Source organism: Spea bombifrons, chromosome 4 (genome assembly GCF_027358695.1).
Source record: "Spea bombifrons isolate aSpeBom1 chromosome 4, aSpeBom1.2.pri, whole genome shotgun sequence".
NCBI classification, from domain to species: Eukaryota; Metazoa; Chordata; class Amphibia; order Anura; family Pelobatidae; genus Spea; species Spea bombifrons.
Window position 1 is genome coordinate 83485431 of NC_071090.1, and position 11450 is coordinate 83496880.

Below are 11450 nucleotides of genomic sequence, written 5' to 3' on the forward strand. Positions count from 1 at the left end.
CCCTGCAGTCATGGCACTTGTATGTACAAGTTGATTGTCAACGTTTCTGTTTTGTGCAGGGGCATAACTAGAAACCACAGGGCCCTGGTGCAGAAATTGCTCCGCAGTCCCCCAACTTCACAACTTGTGTGTGCCTTCTTTGCCCCTTGTCCAACATACACTTTGGCACACATATGTAAAAACACTTACACAAATTACACACACTTAGTCATACTCACTAACACACATGTACACATTGATTCTAACACAGACTCCATTTCAGCCACTTACACATACATGATGGCACACACAATTACAAGTCCATGCTGACATACATATACATATATACAAGCACATTTACACATATATATGTGTGTGTGAGCAGTCTCGGTTTCACTGCGGGGTCACGTGACCCCGATACGTTCTCCCGTGCCCATTCAAAATAGTTTAGGAAGAGCCCTTCCGACCTGCAGCGATCCAATCTAAACTATTTAGAACAGGTATGCAGGGTCGCAACGGGTTTCCTAGAATCACGGGCCCTGTCGCAGCTGCGACCGCTGTGACCCCTGCGACCCCTGCGGTTACGCCAGTGGTTTGTGTTAAAACTGAGGATAAAACAAAATTACGAGTTCGGTTTATTTATTTGATTTTGTGTATGTTGGCATACGACAGCAATTTTGGACTTCTGCATGTATGGCTGTTAAAATACTGCGTATCCTTATCCTGTTCAGTGTTGTTTTAAAGTCCCGTGAGATGTTGTTATGAGAACATATCACCCAGGGTACTAAGGGGATTACGTAATGGCTCAGCTGTCCTTAGTCATCTAATTTCTTTGTATGCAAATTAGTATATACAGAGAGAAAAATCTTAGAAAATGCACTAGGCTTGCAGACAGTTCTTTACTATTAAACTAAACGTTCACAAGGAACATTACATGTATTGAAGTGCATAAAATCCATAGTGATCACTTTCATAAAATGCGGAGAGAATGCTACTCAAACAAGTTCTCAATGTACAACTCAATCTTTCTCTTCATTTTAGCTCTTTAATATATATTTATGTAACCCTTTTTTTACCTTGCTCCGCTGCCAGGCTGGTAGTTATATATTGCAGTGACGCTGGTGACAGGAAACCTGAGCCTCCGCAATTGCTGGGAGATCGGGACATCTTCTTTCTTTATGCAGTGCCTCCACTCAGTGATTTGTACTATGTTGAGTAGGGGAACCCACCCACTGAGAAATGGCCCCTTTCACACAAGAAAATAACACACACAACTAAAATGCTAATTATTTATAGAATATATTAAAATAAACAGGTATTATAATATAAGGACCCAGCTGCTGTGCCTATGCAGTTCAGTTCTAGCAGTGGGTGCACAGTCCTGAGAATATATATATATAACACAGATAACTGCCAACTGCCGCTCCCCACCCCAAATGTAGGTGTTCTTCCCACCCAGATGTCCCAGTGTTGGTGCACTGTTGGGGCCCTTGATGCAGGTAGCGCTACCCGGGGAGACAAGGATATATTTATGTTGATAGATATATATTAGTGAAGTACCTCTCCTTAATGTCTTCAGGCAGCTCTGGGATGCTGCCCCTTTAACCTCCTGGCTGAGAATAATAACTGTCTTCCCACACAGATGTCTGTCTGCAGCTCTGCTTTCACCTCACTGGTACAGGATGCAGGACTTGGACGCTCTGGGTACTTGCAGTCTCTCACTCTCACTCAGGAACATACAGCATCATGCTGTATTCTCTGCACACTTCTACTTCAACTTCAGTGTACTGCGTGGATGTCAGCAGTACACACACTAAAGGCAACAAGTTTACTTCAGGCCTGCTTACAGGGAGGGCAGTCTGTCTCTCTTCCTTCTTCACTCCCCTGCTTAGCTCTGCTCTTCCAGAAGTTTCTTCCGAGACCCTCTCCTCTGATAGGCTGAGAAACATTCCCTAGCTTAGGAAAACTGACATATGTCCCATAGAGATACTGATTGGCTCAGAGGAGACAAGTAACCTGGTGCTGGAAGGAAAGGTCAGTATCCATGACAACCCAGCTGTAATGTTATTAGACAAAATAACTGCACTGGGTTACATTTAATATTGTACCTTAGAGGAAACCCGTCATTACCAGGGACCAAAGGAACAGATGATGGGGCTAGCTCTAGTAAGATGTTCTGAACAGGCTCTACTCATGTGTAACTTCATGTAACTGAATATTTCCCAAACCTCAGAGAACATTTGTTGCAAGAATTTGAAATGCTTAATTCCAGGCCAAGTTTCATAACTACAACATATAGGTGTTACAAAATGCACTTACCGGAAGGAATGTGGAGCAACCACTATATGTTTGAACTTTACTTTGTGAAACACTTTATCTGAGAAACAAATAACTATGCTACAGTATCTTTGTTGCAACGTCTGACACCATGAAAGACCAACTCCTGTGAAGCTGTTAAAATTCAAGTTATATTTGGTTGCTGTTAGCTTGTGTTTTAAACATTGCATTGCCATGGTGGCCTTGCAAAGAGCTGTATTTACATTAGACAGTATTTATAAAGAGATATTTTGGGGCTGAGTTGTAAAAGTCGCTGACTGAAACAGTCCGTTGGTGATGCAACCATGCTTACAACCTCCCACCAGACCAGATCTTAAATAACATCCATTGTACTGGGTGCTAAGAATTCACTTCTGCAGATAGTTTTCATATCTCTCTCCTTATAGGGGTAAAGTAAAAGTAGTGATTTTTCCACAAACATATTTATAGAAATAAGGGATCTCTGCATTTCTAATGAAATCTATACTGTCTAAGACTAAAATGACCATGATGGTAATGATGACCACAAAGGGGAATTAGTAGTAGAAAGAGGGAGGCCGTTCTACAACTTGACAGATCTCTGGTCAGGCCTCACCTAGAGTATTGTGTACAGTTCTGAAGACCCCATCTCCAGAAGGATAGTGACACATTGGAGAGTGTTCCGAGAAGGGGTTCATAAATGGTAAGTGGTTTGCAGGACAGAAATTATCAGGGAAGGCTATTAATATGTGTAATTTAGAGGAAAGAAGAGGGACTATTGATTTTAGGCAAACTGCAATCAAAATAGCAATCAACTGATCAACCTTGCTGGCTTAAACTGGCTAACTGGTGGCTGTCCGGGGTCCCTAAGTCTACTGGCATAGGCATAGCCACTGGCGTGGCATGCTCTGCACAGTGGACATATTGCTTGCCACTTACAAGGGCACCAGTGCTGATCCTGACCTGAAACAAAGAAAAACTTGGAGAGAGGGAAACAAATCTTTGTAACAGATTATTCCTAAGAGGTCTCAATTTGGCGAAAGTCAGCATTTTAAACAAGTCAAATTACTTGTGCCGAATCCACACTGACCTGAACCCTGGCTGCTGTATATGTTAATGACATTCCATGCCAAATAAAACAGTCCCATATTGATCATGGGCTGTGATCGAAACATTACGGCGTTTGTATTTCTTTGTATACAATTAAAAAGCAGAGATTATACTTTAGAAACAAGTCCCTGGTGTATTTAATGACAAGGTAATAATATATTTACTTCTGAAGTTTTCTTGTGGCAAAATAAGAAAAAAAATGCTTTACTACCACAAATATCAGATACTCATGTGCAGGGTGAATAAGGTTTTTAATATTAATTACACATGAGTAACAAAATGATTCTTTAATTATTAACTTTCTTTATTATTAAGTAAGTCCCATTCAAACAAAAAAAATTGAACTCAAGACACAATTTGTTAACATTTGTTACTAAAACGCAGGTCCTGGCCATCTGGCACTCTACATGAGCATATCCAGTTTTCCGACACATTGACATCATCGGGCGGCCACGGCCTTAAAGTGCCATCGCCAATCTGCCCTGTTGCAACCAATTGATATTCTGATGAGAAAGAATTATAAATTAATCCACCTATTCACGTTAGAAAGGGAGGCAACATTATCACTGGGGGTTAAAATCTGACACAGACACAGCTCACCCCTAACTACAGAAAGTAATTAGCCCATAAAGGTATTATCTTTACAAAATTATTTTCTTTCTACGGCTAAAAAGGTAGAACTCTAAGCCAGGTAAACAAAGAACAGATGAGCTGCCCTGCCCCCACCGACACACCAGTACAGCAGGTATTTACAGGTGATCAGTCGCACGCTATGGTAACTCGCTTTGTGTGAATGACTGTGCAGTTCTGGAACAGTTCCTACCACTCCCATCAGCTGCTAGAAATAGGAACCCAGTCCCCATCAGCATCATCACTAGAGAGCAGAGCAGCCACGATGCAGAAGGGAGCAGTGAAAATCCATATTGAGTATTGGTAAGCCGGGATTCTCTATATTTCACTCCGTGGTGACAGTGTATTATTATCTTCGCAGCTTTTACCTATGCATTAAGCTTCATTTTACCTAGCATTAAGCTTCATTGTAAAAGTATTTAGGAATGCTAACAACTTATGTTTACAAAGCTACCATTTTATGTTTACAAAGTTTACATAAATGTAAATAATTCATCTACTAGGATGCATACATTTGAAGATTTTTTTTACACTGACTCTTACATTATGGGGGTTTATTCACCAAAGTAGGACCGGGTAGGAGAGTTGTGGTTTCCACTTTGTGAATTGTGTAAGCATGAGAAAGGGCGATCCCTGGCAAACTTTACTGTGACCTGCCCTACTTAGATCAGTAAGGTAACTTTAAAGAACTCTGATTTAAATATGTTTTATACAGGGGCAGAAGCTCACTGGGGTTGGTCCGTCATAGAAGTAGAATCAGGGAGGTGAACTTCCCCGCATACTCTCCCCTTTTAGTAAATAACCCTCATTGGTGTCCCACCTGACACGAGTGGTGGTGTGATGTCAACAAATGACCTCTGATATGCTACTGCTATTCAACCCAGGAGCAACCGACCTCCTTCCAACGCCTCGGAGCGTGTTTTATGTAGGGCATAACACGGATGTGCAGGAACAAAATGTCACTATGCTTTAAGGTTTTGTGTATACAAAAGCTTTCTAAAAATAAGACCTGTTATTACTGATTCCCCATAAATATTTTTCCTTGGATGACTACTACCACTGAATAATATATCATATATATGTCATATCACAACAGAGGTGTGGCTGTAATATGATCAAATTATGCAGCTGTTTAGAGCCCATAGAAACCAACGGCAGGTGAACCATTTATTAAAATGATCAGTTTCTACAATGTATTTTTAAATAATTTACATATATTCTTGAGTTTGCATTTAATTAATTACTGTACTTAGAGGTGGGGTCTCATTATACTAGTAAATCTGAGCGCCATCAAGAACTATGGCTTTGATGCAATGTATATATTGATCATGGAAATTACTCATCCAGATATTGGAAGCTCATTTTTCACAATGTGTTCAATCTGGTTGGTTTATGAGTTTATGTTTCTTAACCCCCTTTGGAGGAACACAGGCCATGCTGTGAGCCTTAAAACTATATTGAAACAGCATGGAATATCTTTCATGCCATTATTGTCACTAGTTTAATGATGGCATGGATCATCATAAAGGAGTGAAGTGGTTAATATAGTTGCACAGCTGCCTTATTCATGCCTGAGCAGCCATATATATTACAAGGTTTCATATCAGATGAATAGGGAATATATATACAATTTCCATGGAGCATCAGTAAGCCTCCTAAATGAAGTCTACAGGGCACCTCCATCGTTTTAGGTCACGTTACTGACCATATATGTATTTGTTTGCACTGGATTTCATTAAAATGATGTTTCAGAGATTATGATTAGTTTTCTTTCTTCTTCAGTGGAAGGTGAGGATATGAAGCTCGCTATCGGGAACTTGCTTCTGAAATAAAGGAGCATGTACCTGATGCGGAGATATCTGGTGGAGTTGGCAGAGCTGGTAAGAAAGAAGTTGGCTGTGTTTATGCATTTAAACCGGGGGTCATCATGCATTTCTGTTGTCTGAGTTGGCTGTGTAAGACCCCCAGAGTATGTAGTATCATGTATTATAAATATTATATATGTATGCTGACATATATTACTTAAAAGATTGCACAACTAAGCATATATGGCATGACCTTTTCTGAACCAACACATTCGATACATTAGAAACAGGTCAAGGTCCAAATACTTTTTCCAGGGTTTATTGCTTTCTGTTATCAGCTCATTCATATCATGGATCTGTTTTGAAGTAATTATACTGTAGCAAAAATTTCTATTACGGTATATGTGATAAAAAATCACCAAACACCCTCCTACAGCTTTCTGATTAGCTTACCCATATCTTCTTTACAAAGCCCAGTTATCATTTTGGAACAAGAGGTGCGAGTAAGAGGCAGTTGAGATTAAGCAATTTGGATTAAAAAACAAATCTTACATATTATGTGATTTTATGTTATGGATATTCTTAAATGGAATAAAGGCAATAGACCTTGGAGAGTCAGACCTTGGTAGTCTCAAAAAAAAATAACTTATACAAATTCTGGGTTAATAATACACACTTGTGTATAATACAAATGATTGAAAAGTAAACTTTTGGAAAAAAACTTTACATAGGCATCATATTTATAAATGCATATAATATGAATCAAACTCACATTAAAAAGGAGAAACACTGTTGTAAAATCCCAAAATATAATAAAGCAAATACAAAGCTAATACACCAAGAAATGTTCGGAGTCATCTACGGAGACTTGAGGGAAAAGATGTTTTTTTCAAAAAGCATTCTTTATCCAAAAACAGCAAATTCCCTCACTGTACTAAGTAATACCATTTCTACTGGGAGGCTGTTGCACTTAGAAACTCTTAGTAAAGGTAAACATCATAGATATGGAATTCACCAGCTTCTGAGATACAATAGACATTGGATTCCTCTGTAGCAAAAGGTGAATATAGTTCTAAAACAGGAATATGAATACTGGGTTATGATCCAAGAAGAAATCAAACTGTCCTCCAACGGTGGTTTTCAGCAGCGGCTGATTGATGTGACAGACTGAACCTCTGTTTTTAACTCCTTTTCTGTTCTGTTTTGCAGGAAGCTTTGAAGTGAAGGTGAACGACCAGCTGGTCTTTTCCAAACTGGAATGCGGTGGATTTCCTTACCCAAAGGATGTAAGTGGCATTATGAAAATATCTGACGCAACGCAATTCAGTCAGTAACAAAACATAAAGGATATTGTTATAGTGGTCAAAGGCAATATATTCTTTTAGTTATTAGTAATATTAATTTTGTGAGATGTCGAGTCACGCATGCGTTAACAGTCTCAGTGGTCCTTTCTTCAGAACTCTGAGGTCTTAAACATGTCTTTTCCTCTACGCCTTACTCTGTGAATGTTGGACCACTACAAAGTCTCTTTGGACTAATTGTAGAGCCAGTGTTTGATCTGCTGCCTGACTATCTGTGTGTACATTCCATGTGCTAACAATGCATACTTTACACCTACCTACCGTATTTATCGGCGTATAACACGCACTGGCGTATAACACGCACCCCCATTTTAACAAGGAAATTTGAGTAAGAAAAAATAATTTTAACTTGGAAGCTATGAACTTAATGTTGGAATAATATTTATTACATTATAACATTTATTATAACATTTATACCACTTATAAGGCAAATATGAAAGAAAAAGCACCTCTTTGAACAAAAAAACTGAACAAAAAAAACTTAATCAGAATCACTGCTATCTGGGAAAACACACACACACACACACACACACACAGTAAGACACACACACACTCAGACACACACACTCAGACACACACACACAGTAAGACACACTCAGACACACACACACAGTAAGACACACTCAGACACACACGCTAAGACAGACACACTCACACTCAGACACACGCTAAGACACACACAAACTCAGACACACACACAGTAAGACACACTCACTAAGACACACACTCACTAAGACACACACAGTAAGACACACACACTCAGACACACACACTCAGACACTAAGACACACACTCAGACACACACACTAAGACACACACTTAGACACAGACACAAACAGACTCAGAGACACACACAAACACACTCAGACACACACTCCCTAACCACTCTTCTCAGGATCTCCCCTCTCCCTCCCTTCTCAGGATCTCCTCTCATTCCCTAACCCCCCTTCTCAGGATCTCCCCTCTCCCCGGTCACTTACCTTCAACTCCTGTGTTGGAAGCGTGAGGCGTTTGTCTCGGGTGCCGGCGCTTCACTGCTGAGCGCCGGCGTCTGACGTCATATGCCGGCGCCCAGCGTGAAGCGCCGGCACCCGAGACAAACGCCTCACGCTTCCGACACAGGAGTTGAAGCGCTGAGGCAGGCGGTGCTGAGGCAGGCGGCGGCGGCGGCGCTGAGGCAGGCAGGCAGCGGCGGCGCTGAGGCAGGCAGGCAGGCGGCGGCCGCCACCACCAGCAGAGGAGTCCAGGATTTCTGTCAGTCAGGGGGGCCCGAGAGTTGCCGAGCGGTCGTCTTCAGCAACCGCTCGGCACCCCTTGGGCCCCCCTGACTGGCAGAACTCCAGGGCCCGGTCGCAGTTGCGACCCCGGTAGTTCCGCCACTGGCTCTAGAATTTATCGGCGTATAACACGCAGGTAGGATTTCAGCTTCAAATTTTAGTTAAAAAAGTGCGTGTTATACGCCGATAAATACGGTACTTAATAATAGATGAATGCATATTAAAGGAAATGACTGTTTACTGTGCGTGACCGTCCAATTAACGAAGTACTCTCTGTGTACTTTAATATGCATTTTTAAAAGCAGGGAAAATAAAGCACTTACCTAAGGTAGAAGCTGCAGCAACAGAGCATATCTCTTACTTCATGGTATGATAATCCTCAAAACTGATTGGCTGCGTGAAGCTATTGAAATCAATGGGAGAGCTTTCTGCAGACAGTATGTGCACAGCGGTATCAATAGACCCCTTATCCACAGTGTTTGTGGATACAGCGCTGGAGCCGACTGCATGGAAAATAGCTATGCGGTCTGCAGAATCTTCCCATGCATTTGTGAGGGAAAACATTTAAAGGAACATCTCAGCTATCAAACGCATTAAAGTGCTGATGATGACGGCATAACGTTCCAAGACATTGACAACCCCAGAACCCCAGAAATTTGAGGGTCCAGCTGTTTAAAACAGCGAGTGGCATATGATTCATGCAAATCCACTGCAACCGTCTGCTAATGTGAATTTCATTCCTATGTATGAGAGTCTTTGACTACCATAAAGTCTCTGGACTTTTTTTGTTGTTTGGTTTTAATTGTAACAATTTGATTAACCTGTTGATGACTGAAGGACGTTCCCTGCCGTCATGTAGTTTGATGCGATGCTGTCCACGTGACGGCATGGAACGTCCTTAGTTAAAAGTCTTTAGCGCAATAAACTTTGCACAACTTCACTGCAGTTATTGCTGTTGCTTGGTGCCTCGATGCCGAAGCCGAAGCAGTCACAGCAATAGCCAATGTGTGCACTTCTGACCTTGTGATCGCTGTGAAGGGGTTAATATAGAAAAATACTGAACATTTTTTTCTGGTTTTAGATTATTGAAACAGTGAAGAAAATGAAGGATGGAAAAAATACAGAGAAAATCACCAGGAATCAGAAGGCGTGTATAATCCAGTAATGCATTCTTTGGGTGGATGAACTAAGACTGCGTTACAGGCGAGAGCAGGTTCTGCTAATGACTGGTTTTCTCAAAAAAAAAAGCAGAGGAAATCACGAGAAACACAAGAATCTGTTCTTTAGCTCTGTAACTTAACTGTTTTGTGTCCCACTCATAATAAACGGTTTAAATACTGGTTATGTTTCTTACTTTTCCCCATTGTTCTGATACCAATAAAAAATGTACGCGCAGATAAGCGGTAACGGCACATAATATTAGGATAGTTTTCCCCATAAGGGGGGGCAGGCGCTTGTGAAAACAACCTGCAAGATGCTCCTACCGGTTTTTCAGGAATTCCAGCTCACCTGAAAGAACTATGAGCCATTACATGATGTCTTACTGGATTACACAATGCTGTACAAAATGAAGTGGGGCAGTTAACACACATCACAAATATACATTAACGCATACAGACACATTTGGACAAATTGTTTACTCAGTTTTTAGCCCATTTGTTTTCGGGCAATAAATTTTGTTCCATGCCCATTCAGTTCAGCCAAAAATTCAGGAACATTTTTAATTCGGGTTATAGCCCAATTGGAAATTTTTTTTTAATTAAAACAGAAAAATTTGGCAAAATTGTGGCAGTGTATGAGCCAGGCCATTGCAGCAATTGACACATTAAAACATTTACAATGTGGTCATACAGCAACAGTCCTTGAAAAGCAAACCACTGTTATTTAATGATTTCCAGTGAGGTATGGCTGGAGGTCTGGAAATACCGGATATGAGCACATTTACTTCACAGTTTGTTCATGGAAAGTGATTTGTGAGCACATCTTCCACAAATGGGAACTGAACAGACAGCATTCATATGTCTTAGTTCATAGTTACATAGGCTGAAAAAAGACATGTGTCCATCAAGTTCAGCCTTTCCCATATCTGCTTATTTCTTGCTGTTGATCCAAAAGAAGGCAAAACAACCCAGTTTTGTCTCTTTCCAATTTTACAACAAACTAGGGGAAAAAATTCCTTCTTGAACCCCGGATGGCAGTCAGATCTATCCTTGGATCAATAAGACGTTTCCCCATAATTAAAGATTATATCCCTGTATATTATGTTTTTCCAGGTATCCATCCAGTTGCAGTTTAAACGTCTGTACAGACTCTGATAAAACTACCTCTGCAGGCACAGAATTCCACATCCTTATTGTAAAAAACCCTTTCCTCTGCTTTAGTCTAAATCTCCTTTCTTCCAGTCTAAACGCGTGACCACGTGTCCTATGCATAGTCCTGTTTATGAACAGATTTCCACACAATGGTCTGTATTGGCCCCCGAATATATTTATATAATGCTATCATATCCCCTCTTCATTTACTAGAAGTGATTTATGGGTAAATATTGGAAGAATAGGATGAAAATCTGAACAAACATTAGTACAAACGCACACACTAATAAAAAGTCGATGGCCCTAAAGATGGACTGAGTTGGCCCTGCATAATGTGCAAGTAAATTAGTGTTATCTGTGAGAGGTCATCTCAGATAACTCATAGTGTGAGACAGGATCCCAATGGACACCATGATTTCATTCTAACCACCTTCCCTCAGTTCAGTGGCCTTCATCGCTACACAAAGAAATCAGGGAACAGGTGGAGAGATTACATCTCCTTAATCAATCTCCATCTCTCCTAGTAAACAGGTTAGGACTTAACCCTGCTGACATTTATGTGTCACTATGGTCCAAGTGGCTCTGTACAGTGTTTCACCCAGAATGACCCATTTTTTTCACATACGTTTATAAATGCAGACTGCATGGCTGCGTGGTTCATTTTATACACCTGTGGCAATA

General features: G+C 40.7%; 1 pseudogene; it reads left to right on the forward strand.

Moving 5' to 3' along the window:
* The first annotated feature begins 4157 nt into the window (after window positions 1–4157).
* LOC128492566 (migration and invasion enhancer 1-like) lies at window positions 4158–9797 on the forward strand (annotated as a pseudogene).
* Window positions 9798–11450: the final 1653 nt, after the last annotated feature.